Source organism: Pyrgilauda ruficollis, unplaced genomic scaffold, assembly GCF_017590135.1.
Source record: "Pyrgilauda ruficollis isolate IOZ18807 unplaced genomic scaffold, ASM1759013v1 scaffold10, whole genome shotgun sequence".
NCBI lineage: Eukaryota > Metazoa > Chordata > Aves > Passeriformes > Passeridae > Pyrgilauda > Pyrgilauda ruficollis.
In genome coordinates this window covers 7,743,640-7,757,699 of record NW_024508101.1, presented here as the reverse complement: position 1 = coordinate 7,757,699, position 14,060 = coordinate 7,743,640, and the positions used below count along the sequence as shown (strand labels likewise).

Below are 14,060 nucleotides of genomic sequence, written 5' to 3'. Positions count from 1 at the left end.
AAAGCAACAGTTCCCATTGAATGAAACTAGCAGCACCTCTGTTGAAATGTCTCACAAGGGAAAAAAAATAAAAGAAAATCAAGCCGAAAGAAATAAACTAAAGGTTTCACAGTAAGTGCTGAAATTGACAAGTAAACTAAACTCAGCTTTTCCCAGCACTCAGCCAAACACAGGATAAAAGCAGTGTGGTCTATAGGCTATAACTGCCAAAACATGGCTCCCTCCACAGCTTTTTCCATACTCCTCGGCCCAGCGGTAGGCTTACAACTAGGGTAAGAGTTCTGAAAACCACAACACCCAGAGATCCAGGCACACTGCAGCTGCGAAAGACAAGCCAAGGGGAACACAAAACTGCCACAATATGGCTCCCTCCCCACCTTTCTGCTTGGCAGCAGCCTCAACCCCATGGAAATTTTGCTTGCTCACCTAGGGTTAGGGTTACACCTATGGTTAGGGTTCTGAAAACCTCAAAGCTCCAGGCACACTGCAGGTGCAAAGGGCATCCCGAGGGAAACACAGAACTGCCACAACATGCTTTCCTCCACAGCTTTTTCCTTGGAACCAGTCTTAGCTCAAGGCTGCTTTTACTGCCTAGGGTTAGGGGTAGGGTTATGCCTAGGGTTAGGGTTTTGAAAAGCACAAAGCCCAGAGCTCCAGGCACACTGCAGCTGCAAAAGGCGTGCCAAGGGGAACACAGAACTGCCATAATATAGCTCCCTCCACAGCTTTCTGCTTGCCACCAGCCTCATCCCCATGAAACCTTTACTCCCTCAGTTAGGGTTAGGTTTATGCCTAGGATTTGGGTTCTGAAAAGCACAAAGCCCAGAGCTCGAAGCATACTGCAGCTGCAAAAGGCATGCCAAGGGGAACACAGAACTGTCTCTTAGCTCAAGGCTGCTTTTACTGCCTAGGGTTAGGGTTTTGAAAAGCACAAAGCCCAGAGCTCGAAGCATACTGCAGCTGCAAAAGGCGTGCCAAGGGGAACACAGAACTGTCACAACACAGCTTCCTCCACGGCTTTCTCATTTTAACCAGCCTTAGCCCAGTGCTGCTTGCACTGGTACCAGGAGGGTGTAGGCTGCTTTTTCCAACTTTATCCAAACTCCAGCGCGATCCAAGTGCGAGCTGTCTGCACGGGTTCTGTGCACAGCTCAGTGGTTTTGTTGGTGCTGTCTCCTTGTCCCTCAGAGGGCTGTGCAGGAAGGGTTTCCATGGGCATGGGTGAGGTGCCAGCTCCACCTAAGCTTGAATTTTTCAGCACACAGAATGTAACTTTTAAAGATAGGAAAAGTACTCTCCTGTCATTCAAAGACTTGAAATTATTCAGAATGTCTAAAAGTGCATTTGAAAGGAAATGTGAATGTAGGTTATAAAATATGGGGACCTGCTATTTATTTGAGATGAGACATCCTGTCCTGAGAAAAAATACAAAATATTTAATGCCATTTTTCCATTAGACATTTCAGTGATTCAATTTAAAATTAACATTTTAGCACATGTTCTGTAATATCTTATCTGAATCACTAACATCCAACATTCAAAAATTAAATACTTTAAAAACTGCTTACAGGTGGACATATTGTACAATTGCTCCTTGAACTGAACTTTGTATTTTCCTCTTTTTAAGATTATGATATCATGTAAGATTTTTAATTACACTACACCCCAAAAAAAAAAAAAATTAAACCTAAAATAATTTTTTGTCTTAAAACTTTTCGCTGAAAATCCCTGAGCTCACATTTTAGGTTCCATCCTACAGCCAAGAACAAGAGGACTATTTTAGGGAGGGAGTAGGGAGTGGGGCTTTTTCTTGTCCTTAATCTTGATTTTATTCATTTCTGAAATGGATTACTAGGAATCTGCAATATGAATCTATTCCTTGGACACATGGTATCCTCAGAAAAACACAGCCACCTTTATCTAGTGTATGGTATAGTCATGCAGCCTACCCATGTTCCGCTAAAATCATTTAGGAACTGGTATAAAAGCATTTGATCGACCACTTCGAGAAAGCACGTAAGGTTTCTGAAATGGTTTTAAGCGTTACTGCCTTACACAGAAATTCAAACTTCAGCGGCTGCTCAGTCTCAGTGATCCCAGCATGGGCTGGCTGTTGCAACGAGTGCCTTGCGTTCTGCTGAGCATGGGAATTAATGGATCTGCTTTAACACACTCTATTTCTGCCGCTCCCCGAGGGGCAAATAAAACAATTTTAATTAGCGCGAAACCTCCCCACGAGGGTATTTCAGTAGCCGGAGGGGAGGGACAGGAGGACGGTGGGGCCGTGAGGGGGCGGCGGGCGGAGGGCACGGCAGCGCCTCAGGGAGCGGGGCAGCGCTGCCCTGGGGCTCCCCGGCAGGGCCCGCAGCCCGCTCCTCCCGCTCGCCGGAACGATCCGCAGCGGGGACAGGGAGAAGGGGTGAAATTAACACAAAATGGAGACTTACAGTGCCGCTGTGACACGCGTGCGCGGCCCCGCCTGTGGCGGCGCACGGCCGGGAGGCGGGATCGCCTTTCTGTCAGGGCCAGCTGGGACGGTGGCTGGGTGGCTGCGGCTGATTTTTGTGCCTATCGCCGATTTTCCTCCCTGTCGCCGATTTCCCCGCTTGTGGCGGGCACAGTAGGATCGTGAGGCGAGCGGAGGCTTGGCCGCCGTGGCGCCCCGCAGGTGCCAGCGCTCCCGGAGGTGAGGGGAGTGCGGGAGCGCCGTGCTCAGGGCCAGCCGTGCCCGAGGGGAGCCCGCGGGGAAAAGCTTCACTAATTGTGTGGGCACTTCCCTTGGCAAAACGAGTGGCTCACACCACTACAAGTGGAGAAAGTGATGTTACAGTGTGTGCTGTGCTCGTGCTGCTGCCCTGCGTATCTGGTTTAGACCCTGCTGGAGACAAGACTTGGGATGATACCTTCCATTTTGCTCTCATCTTGCCTTAATTTTTAGTTCTCTGTAGCAATAGTGAGACTATCAGTCTGTGCTTCCGTGCAGGCAGTGATGTCCCTGCTGAATTCCCTGGCACAGGCACAGGTGTTGGAGCTCCTTCAGTTCAGTATTGGAGTCACACAGGGATCTCTCTAGCAGCAGCTCCTTCCAGAGCAGCACATCCAGCACCAAAATCAGCTTCTGCCATTAAGTATTTCTCCTTCCACCCTTTTCCTAAAGGAAAAAATTATGGTTAATGCCTTGCTTTCGTTCAGACGAACTGAGATTTTTTTGGTGAAGACAAGGTCTTACAGCAGAAAGCCAGGATTTCAATGGGTCTTTTGTTTGTTGAGAGTTTTGTTTGATATCCAAAAAAAAAAAAACAAACTCTCACACAGCTACTTTTGTGTATGTCCATTGTAGGGGAGTGAAGTTGCTGAACATTACTGTTAGTCCAGCACTTTGAGCCATCAGAGATGCTGAGCTCAGGCCCAAACCTTGAACTTTAGTGTATATAGTAAAGAACATGTTGGATGTATTTGCTGAGCCAGTACCACTAAGAATTAGTTCAAGACACTCCTACTGCTGCATTAATCAACACTGCCACAAATAATGACCAGTACTCCAGTTGTCATAGTTTATCCTGTAAACTCACATTGAAGACGTTGTCACCAACCCATGAATGTGGTACCAAGTGTCATTAGTACTGAATGCCAATAGAGCACCAAGACTGCCTTTTGATGCCACTGCTGTGCATTATGTCTCAGTGTCTGTACTTCCCATACAGCAAAGTCCCTTGTCTAATCCCAAGAACCACTCTGTGCTGAAGTGACAGCATCAATTCCCCTGCTGTTACACATTTTGTCAGCCCTTTGTGACACTGCACAGCAACAGGTCCCTTGAGACATTTGTCTGCTAAAGGTACCCTAGATATGTCCCTTTTACAGTGTGTGCTCCTGTCTTCTAGGATTAAGCAATTGAGAATCCAGTAGTGGCTGCTCCTCCTATATGCACTTGGTCCTGAGAAACATCCTGACCACTCATTTTCTTCACAAAAGCAAACACAGTGGGAGCAATTCCCTTTCCTAGTACAAGTGAAGTGGTTTGCCATCACAGGGTCGCTTTCTTTCTTAATGATCACACTTTTCCCTTCCTGGCATGTTTTACTGTCATTAATTGTTAAGGAGACCATATCACTAGTAAAAGCAAAGGCCATCAGACTTTTATATGGAAAATTTCACTGCCATTTGCAGATGAAAATCCATCCAAATCAAGGGATGCTGTGTGAAATGATGTGTCCATCATGCCCTCATGAAAATACACTCCTTTTATGTGAGTTGTCTCTTGTTGACTCATCTTTTTAAAAAATATTCAAAAACATTTCCTCTTTTAAGGTCGACAAGAAAAGATAAAAATTTAAGACAGTTTTGTTGTGCCAAGCACATGCTCATGATACTGTGAAAACACTGTACTGAAATATATGCTGAGAAAGCAGACACTTCAGTAAAGCAGCACATCAGAAAATCTGCTTAAATATGTCACAAAGTTTTAAAACCAACAGAAAAACACCACCAACAAACAATCCTGAATGTTATCCAACACTGTTGAAAACAAACTGCAAATTCTAATCTCTTTGAATAGCTCTAGACATAATTCTCCACTTCTACCTCTGCAAACTCTGTCTGTAACCAGAGATTATGTATTAAGTACTTCCAACTGCTAAAATATGTGGGAGACACACAAAAAGGTGGGCTACTGCTACATCAGAAGCCTTGTCTTACCAAGAAAACAGCTTTAATATTCTATTATTACCAGGGAAATCTAATACATAAGCAGAAGTGAAGTGTTTGTAGATAATCTGCTTCTAACATTCAGCTGAGCATGAAATCTCTTGAAGAAAAACCTGATAGAGATCCCAGGAAAACATTCCTTTAGCTCACTGCTTCTTCTTTGTTCAGTGGGGCAGTTCACTTTGTTCCTTTACACTGAGCTACTTTATACTAACACAGAAAGTATTTTTCCTCCCTCTAATCCTGAGGAGCATGAGCCCTTAATATTTGACTTTGCCAATTTCAAAGTTTCAGTAAGTCAAGTCCTTATAAAAGGTGTTTTATATGCAAAACGATACATGAGAATCTCTCTTCCTCTGTGATGCATGGTAATTGTATTTATTTTTTAGTGAATTCTTTGGTTTCCAATATGAAACTGTCTTAAATTACATTAAAGTACAAGCCTTAGATCTGTGATGTTATATAGCATGTATTTTCAAACAAACTTTCTGTTGTCTTTTGCCTCAGTATTTGTTGTGTTTCCAAGAAATAGGGACATAGTAGTTCTGAAGTAAAAATGGTATGAGTAAATTAAAATCCTGCAGTTTTGTCATATAATAAGGTGATTCTTCTCATGGTCTCTTTCTTCTGGGTTGTGCAATTTAAAGTGTGTGTTTACTTCTTTTGTGTGAAATTATATAATTCACAATCCAAAAGCTTCTGTGAGATCTCAGTGTGTAGCCATCAGTGTAGCAATCAGCAAACTATCATAGGATTTTTAAAGTTTTCACTCCTTTCTTTAGTAGTTCAATTCTAAAGCTGTATTTTGTTGGTTTTATTTAGGTGGGATACAGAGACTGTAATGTGTTGGATTAACACTGTCCTAAGGAGGCTGGGCCTTGGGCGTTCATGCAGTTTCACTTTCATGGCAACTTCTTTATTACTGATGCAGGCTTGCTCTCACTAAGTATTTTCTCCAAGCCACAATGTATTTTCCAATGGACAACGCATCAGCTACTTAAGACCAACTGGTTGTTCCTTCTAACTTCCTTTTAGTCATTTTTCCTCAAAACCAGGAAAGATGTTCATGTATCTGGCAGAGTAACAATGATACTGCATCTAACCAAAACAGCTCCTCCTGAGAAGCCAGTCATTAATTCCTCTCTGGTATCTTGCCACCGCCAGATGTCTGCTGAGTTTACACCCTGTGCATTTCCCATAACTGCACCCACAAGGCATCCACGAGTGACTGAATTTTCAATAATAACACCACATCCTTTTTTGAGCTCTCCTCTTCCGTACCTCAGCAGCTGCAGCTCACCACAGAAGTGCAGCCTCTCTTTGTGTTAGGTGTTGTACTTCTCTCTGGAGTGAAGGACTCTACAAACAGCACAAGAGTGTAAGATTGCTTTTACTTTCAGAATAAGTTTCAACACTTAGGGTTTTGGGAAGTGAGTTTTGCACAGAAATTAATGAGAAATAGTCTACATTCAAAACAGAAAAACATTTCTGGGTTTCTATCAACAAATACAGAATGTTCTGTTTTCCCATAAGAAGCAGTGGCAGTGAAGCCTACCCCTGCCAATAATGAAGCACATCTAAAGGAGGACTCAAAGCTCTATCTAGGCATGAGGAGTGGAGGCACATTTCCCTCCAGAAATCGGCACTCACTGAACCTGCTCACCAGCTGTGGGTGCAATTAGCTGTGTCCAATTTACATTTGGAGCACAAGGGACCAGCTTTCACAGCACACTTAAAACAGCATACACGACAAGCTGGGGTTTGTCAGCACAATGCACAGTTTCTCAGTTCAATGGGAAACTTTACAAAATGTATGTGCAAGGTATAATTACAGCATGCCACAAATAAAATTTCAAAAGGATAATTGAAACAACACTCATATCTTGGAAAAATAAGCTAGTTAATTGTTGTAGGTTCACAGATGTGTCACAGCACACAATACAATTAATAAAATATAAACACCAATTTTCAAATCAACACAGCTTGATAGTTTGAATTCAAATTTTAAGAACAGAAAAAAAAACAACCTAAAAAACACCACAAGTCTTTCTTTCTTGTGTTTCTTTCTTCATGCTCTCTGTGGCCATTGAGACTAGTAGGAAAACAGCCAATTTAGTCAGAAAACTTTGCAGCATAGCAGGGAGTTTCATTTTTCATCACATGCAATAGCAGCTGTCTCCATCAAGAACGAAGTTAATCAGTGCAGACTAAATAAATTAGGTAATTCCTTAGATTGTTAACATTGTACTTTTGAATGAAGACCAATCTTTGTCTTCTGATGCTGGAAAACTTCTCTTTCAAGTAAATCAATTTTGTGGTTTGAAACTAAGGAGCAGTGAAATTCCTTAATGTATTTTTAACCCAAATATTTTTGGTAACTGAAGATATTCAGTTTACACAAGGGACTCAAAGTGTTAAAATTTTAAAGGCAGAAAATCAAGCAGGTTTATACACAAAGACTTCAGTATTTACTTGACTCTTATGATCACTTTTTCTAAAAACAACAGTAAATATTTTCACTTTGTTTCAGGTTTTATTTTAATTCTTTCGGGAATGCTAGAAAAGAAAGATGGTATATGGTGCCCATTTAACTAAAAGAGCAACAAAAACCTTTAGATCATTTTAATATTAAAAAAACTAGATCTTTATCACAAAAAAAATTTAAAAAAAAAAAAAAACAAAAAAAAAAACAAAACCAAAAACCAGAAAACAACAAGCTTTCATGTACAACAGAAAACTTATTTAACATTAAAAATCTGCTTAGCAATCTGGTGAGGAACCAGACATAAAACATATTACAATAATTAAATATAAAAGAAAAGGTTGAGCATCACATATATTACCTACAGAAGTTGTTAAACAATAGATGGGAATATTAATGCAAAGAATATTCATATTGTGATACTATCAAAGGCGTACATCAAAGTGGAGTACATTTTTGCAAAGTCAAGGGAAAATTGCTTTTCTTTTGGCACTTGGTTTGACATGTCATGTCCAAAGCAATCATAAAACGTTTTCAAGATATACTGAGTATATTGCTTATAAAGTATTGTGCTTTACTAGGAAGGAAGAGGCAAAAGGCAGGAGAGTTGCAGGAGACTCACAGCTCCTAAAGCAGCATAGGTAAGCATGGTTACAGTCTTTGGTCTTTGGCAAACTAGGCCTAGTCTTACAGACAGGCTCGGGGTGAGAAATATGGTTCGTATGGATTTACAGAACTTACATAAAATTCAAAATTTTTTACATGGAGGGGTTTCATTTTGAGAAGCTTGAAATTATCTTTTCCTTCTGAAGATTTGATAAGGTAAGTTGATTTAGAGCTCTGTTTCACAGAGAAAAATGGACTAAATTTCCCTTGTAAGCATCTCACTGGAAGTAACAAAACCAATCACAGGTTTGCTCAAATGTATTTTAAATTGGTTGGTGGACTATTGTTGAAGGGCTCAGTATAGCTATAGAGTAATGTTTCTAAAATTTCCATATGTCATTTACACAATGTCATTTAAGGAGTTTTTTTTCCTAAATCCCATAAAACTGATTTAAATCAGTTACTGTTTTTAATCAAATTCTGCTGGCCTATTTTAGAGCTTGTCCTTTGAATCCATAGATTACCCAAAGGAAATTTACCTTGAGAACAGTATGATAAAGTATTGACAAAAGTGTAACTTATCCTTTGACAATTCTTGTGCTTGTGAAAAACATTCAGTGGTTGAAACAGCTGTGCCAGCAGCTACTTAAATGCAGTTGCAATCTTGACTAGGCCACAGAAAACTCAGAAAGCTGAAGAGTTTCTGTACTCTTGACAGCTTAAATATTTTGTGTTTTTCTCTTTATGCTCTCTTTTGAGTAGGTGAGGGATATTCTGATGTTTTTACATTTATTTTTGGTTGGTTTCTCTGGAAAATGCTTTTTTCAGGGGGATATGGGGGTTTGAAAGTGACTGTAGGTTTCATAAACTGTGTCTGTCTGCACCTACCTCTGTGAGCACCCAAGCAGTCAGCAAAGGAGAGGAGCTAGAAAACACAGGAACAAGTTTTAAACTGTTCTAAAATACTCTCTTATAGTAATTTTTATTGCAGCATATTCTGACCTTTAAAGTCATAAGGAACTGATATTATTAGAGTACTTTTGGTAAATGGGAGTCATCAAACCACTGTTCCTCAAGATCATTCGGAACAGTTGCAAGGACAGTTGATCTCTGGAGCTGCAGGTGGGGAAGGAGTGCACAGAGCAGCACGGTCTCTCCCTGGTCCCATGCCATGCTGCCCATGTCAGATAAGGCACTGGGGACAACTGACAACAGTAGTCCTCCCCTTCTGACCTGCTAAGCTGTTTCTGTAAATCTCCTGTGACTGCTAAGAGGGCAGAGTGAGCCTCCACTATGGAAATCCCAAATACCCGGTGCAACTTCAAACTTAGTGTGATTTCTACAGGAGGAAGCTTCACATCAGATATCACAATTATGATTCGGACATTAAGAAACTTGGGTTTGGTACCATTTCTTAACCAATATAAATCACAAATATGGCCTGAAAAATTCTTTATTTGTCAGCTGTAGCCAAACAGTTTTCTTAACCCTGTTCAGAATGTGTCAAAGCTATTACTTTAAGCATTAACTAGATGTCAGTATGCTTTTTGTTTGCTGACATTGGTTTAGAATCACAAGTAGTTTGAGTAACATGTCTTCTTGTTCATATTTGGGAATTTTAATAAAGCGCATATGACCCTGTCTTACATTTCTTTCAATAAGAAACCCATGGAGTTTTGAATAGGTGTTCATTGACTAACAGAAGACCATGACCAGCTTTCTGTGGCATTAATCTGGGAATATAGTCTGCAAGTAGGAAAGCAGGCATGGCCCTGTGCATGGACTGACAAAAATTCACAGCACTCAGTCTCACTGTCTCACAGGCTCAGCACAGTCTTGTCACTTCATTCTCAGCTGTACCACTCCTTTGGGGAAAGGAAGGCATTCCAAACTGGGGTATCAGTAAAGTGCCACTGCTGCTGGTTGGAGAGAGGGAGAATCTGAAGGGGTCTGGGTTTATGGATGATTCACAGTAAGTAACTGGAGGCTGCCATTCTGCTTTCTCCTTCATCAGTACTCTGTGACCATGGCTGCTGTGGGCTCCCTAGCAAGTGTTTAGAAGTGAGCCAAACCATCTGAGACTAACTTTATAAAAATACAAGCTGCATGAATGAATCAAAAGCTATATTGCTAAATTCCAGGGGAAGACCAAGATATTTGAGGTTTCAAATTACTCCTTTATATGTCTCCCAAGTGGATTCATTATGAAACCGCTTGTCTTCTAGAACATAATAATTCAATAGAGAAACAAAAATCTGTAAATTGTTGGTTTGCTTTCATACCTTTTTTTTTTTTTAATATTAGAGTATAAAGCAAAACTGCATTCCTATCACAAGAAACTTCTAAGCAAAGCAAAATTAGCATGAGAGGCAAATAGAGCAATACAGAGAAAAATGGTGCTACTCAAGAAACAGATAGTACTATTAAGATCCCTTAGCTGGCAAGACAGCAAGCCTGGACTGATTGCCAACAGAATGGCAACAAAAACGTTCAGATAAATTCCAGTCTCGCAGACATGAGGCCACACAGGAACATTTAAATGCAATGTAGTACGCTTCCCTAAATAAGTGGTGGGAAAAAATCCCTTCATTTTGGTAGAGGAAAATTTTATATTTGGTAGAGGAGAATGAGTATAAGCTATAGGCAGAATTTTAACCTAAATTGACATTCCAAACACACAGTGAGTAGGCAAAAAGGCTTGACTTAGCTGATATATTTTATGATTCCTGTAAGATGGGGAAGGATTCTCTGGTCCTCACTCAGTCTCCAAAATGTACTCTCTGCTTAAAAACAAAGCAGGATGCAGTTGGATCTAGTAACACCATAGCAGAATACAATGGATAGATTGGGAAGAGGATATAGATAATAGGATATATAGAAACTCAGTAAAAGAGAATTCCATCTTGCAGCTGCAGTGTTCAAAGGAGTGCAACCCTATCCTTGGGCACTGAGGTGAAATTATAACCATCTTATTGTGCTGAAATATAAGGTTGCCATGTTTTTTCCTAATATCTGTGTTCTCAGTTCTACCCTTTGTTATGATCTGTCTCCACAGGGAGCAGAATCTGGCTCTGGCTGCTCTAAAGTTTTTATGCAGTATTTAATAAATGGCTCTCAGTTTCAGTCTCTTTTCCATAAGACATCATTTGAATTTTAATATATTTAGCATAAAATGTAAAGCCTATCTCTGTGCAGGTATTTTCCCTATTACAAAACTGCAGACATTCCACTTGAATGCTATGGGGGATTATACCTGAAGAATACTAAGATATGTGAATATTTGTGCATTGACATCAACATAAGCAGTGCTGAACAAATTTTACTAAATCAAACAGTATCTGATGAAATTTTTCAAGATTTAGACTAAGTTCATGTATTTGTACTGACTTCAGTAAAATAAGCCAGTGAAAAAGATATTACTGGAGTGTGAGGGATAAATTTGACCTGAGTTTTCATGTTAAATTCATATTATCTTTTTTTGACTTGTTTTGTACTTAGAATATGAGGAAGCCTTTTAAAGTATGCATTGCAACTCACTTTAGAAAATCACCTTTCTCTGATATATCCAACATGGCCTCCCATGAATTAGAAAAACCTGAATAATTTCATGCAGGAAGGAGATTTTCATAATTTTGTGCAAAATTGTGTTCAGTATCTCATGTAACGAGCTGTGTGTAATGCCTCAAGTGCAATGAGGATTTTAACTTTGAAATCCATACTCTGTTTCTGTAATCAAACATGAATAGTATTAAATATCAGAGAATGTTTAGCATGGTGACATTTTCCACTTTCAAATAAACATACAATAAAGATGGTGCCTAGTGCAATTTTACTGCATAGCATAAGTTGCATCTGCTTTGTATTTAGTATTCAGTAAGATACAATATGAGTCTGCAGGAGAAGGTTTGTAAGAATTCAACTGCATCAATTTCTTCCCTCTTTGCTTAGCAATGAGACATCTCACTTTCCAGAGGGAAATGAATGGATGTGAGGTGAAGAAATGATGGTCCAGAACCAGAGCAGAGTGTTAGATTTGGGGTTTTAAACATCATACTCTGAAAAAGAGCCTGTGGCAGAGGAGCACCCAGTAGTGCAGGCACCATTCTGTTTCCACTCCTTCCCCTTATGGGAACAGAGAACCTCTGGCAGCTGCCAAGCTTGAAATTCAACATTAATGCATTGCCACACTGGAAACAATCCTGGAGTTAAAGCTGCACAACAGTGGAAAAGCAGTGGGGATTCTGTTCATTTTTCATACATGTTTATTTGTTAATGGTGGGAGCCATCTTGGTTGATTTACTTGAATAATGCTGCCACTTTGCAACAAGCCTTTGGTAAATATTTAGGAATATTCATTTTCTCTTTAGTTGGACTCAGTAATGTCTGTTTATTACTTTAATTATTCTTGGTATGAACGGGCTTTTATATACTTAAGAAAGAAGACAAACAAATTGGAAACTGTCCTGCTGGCACACCAGCATTTGGGAAAGGATAAAGGCAATACATCCTTAGACATTTATATTTATTTCCAAACTACAAACCAGCTAAGATATTTTATTCTGTGAAAACACTGGCAAGAGATCAATATAAACAAAATGATCCCAGATGAGCAGCTCCAGCTCATTGTTATGGCCATTTCTCCTGCAACTGCCTGTTTTAGCTATTGAACAATTGCTGGTATTTCTGACTTGAAAGTATCAGTTACTTTCCTGTGAAGAATCTCGGAAGCGTGGAGTAAGTGACAGTGGAAAATTGTATACTATGATGATATAAATGATACAAAAAATCATGGGGTTGAGGATAAATCTTTTATTCATAACTATAATTTTCATGCTATTGCGTCTCTATTTATCAGCCTTCATTGCATGTCAGTTTTCACATTCATTCTTTTGGCACTACAGCTCCAAGCAGTTCTAGGCAGTAAGACAGATACTCAAGACCTCTATCTAAACTTTCATTTTCTAGAGCATAAGTTAAAACCAGATGGAATCTGAATTACAAAAATACAGTCATCTCAATCCATATTAATAACCTGTAAAACCAGACTTTTTTGAAATGTGGTCTGTGTATTGTCCTTTTATGCAGTGTTTGAAGAACTTGGTTTATTTGTCATTATTGATTCTGAATGAAATCATTAAGATAGCTTTTACAATAAAAGAGCTTTTACAATATCAGAGCCCTGATATTTACAACAAACTTTGCCTTTGGTGCGGTTAAAATAGTGTCTTTTTTTCCATGCAAGCCTTAATTTTTAAGAAATTCAAAATTTCCATATTTGTTGAGTTGGCAATAAGAAACTGCACAAAGAACTTGAAAGAGCGAGTACTTTCTTGTTGTTGTGATAGAGAGACTTCTAATTGCACAACATAAGAAAGCAAATTCCTTAAAAACTCATGATGCAGCTCAAAGAACTGCTCACACCAAATAAATAAAAGTCAGATGAGAAAAAGGTGCCTGTATTTCTAGACCAGCCTTAAGTGCCAAGCCTGCAGCCACAGTCCCACCATAGCTTTCAGCCACACTCACAAACATGAATCAACATCAGCTGCGTGTCCTGCAGAATTCCCTACAATCAGAAAACCTCCCCAGGCCCTAAATTTTTTGTGATACTCCAAATACCTACACAATTCAAATTTTGATTCTGTGGTGTAATCATTGTTTAAAAACCACTTATGTACATAAGCACCCATACTGTGGGAGTAGTCATAGCCTAACAATAGTATTTTTAGGCAATTTTGTAAGACATTATCCCAAACTTCAAACATATCAACCTTCATCAAGTCATGTCAACAATAAAACTGAAGGACTGAAGTCCTTCCAGTTTTGAATTAGGGTTGCATAATGTCACAATTTAAGGATGTTTTTATTTCTTAATGATAATTAATAAAATATTTATTCAATTGTTCTTTGAAGAGTATTGTGGATGGAGCACTGCAGGAAGACACTTATGCAAATGGGACTGTGACTATATCAGATATTTTTAAATAACACATTGTCCATAAATATTTTGATACTGTTTTTTGAGCAAATGCACAGGAAGGATTCACTCAAGCTGTTCATTAGCTCTAAAATAGGAAAATCTTCATTCTACATTAATTTGTTCTTTGTGTGAAAACATTTCTTACCTGAAAAATATTGCCCAGCTCATCAAGCTCTTAAGCCCAGGATTAATGTTACTGTGTTGCAACTTCTGCTAAAGGCATCAGTCTAGTTCTAGATTTGAAGTTTGGAGTCGATGTACAATAACAAACCATAGTGAAATCTT

At 39.4% G+C, this 14,060-nt stretch overlaps 1 protein-coding gene across 3 annotated transcripts in view; it reads right to left on the bottom strand.

Moving 5' to 3' along the window:
- Window positions 1-2,591, bottom strand: part of FHIT (fragile histidine triad diadenosine triphosphatase) — a 521,419-nt gene extending 518,828 nt beyond the window's left edge. Inside the window, exon 1 of one of the 3 annotated variants that reach the window (XR_005954783.1) lies at window positions 2,448-2,590. The gene's annotated coding sequence lies outside the window, so the exon portion shown is untranslated. Of the gene's footprint in view, window positions 1-2,447 lie in introns of all 3 variants that reach the window. The other 2 variants (XM_041463375.1, XM_041463385.1) reach the window with 2 other exon arrangements.
- Between the last annotated feature and the right edge of the window lie 11,469 nt (window positions 2,592-14,060).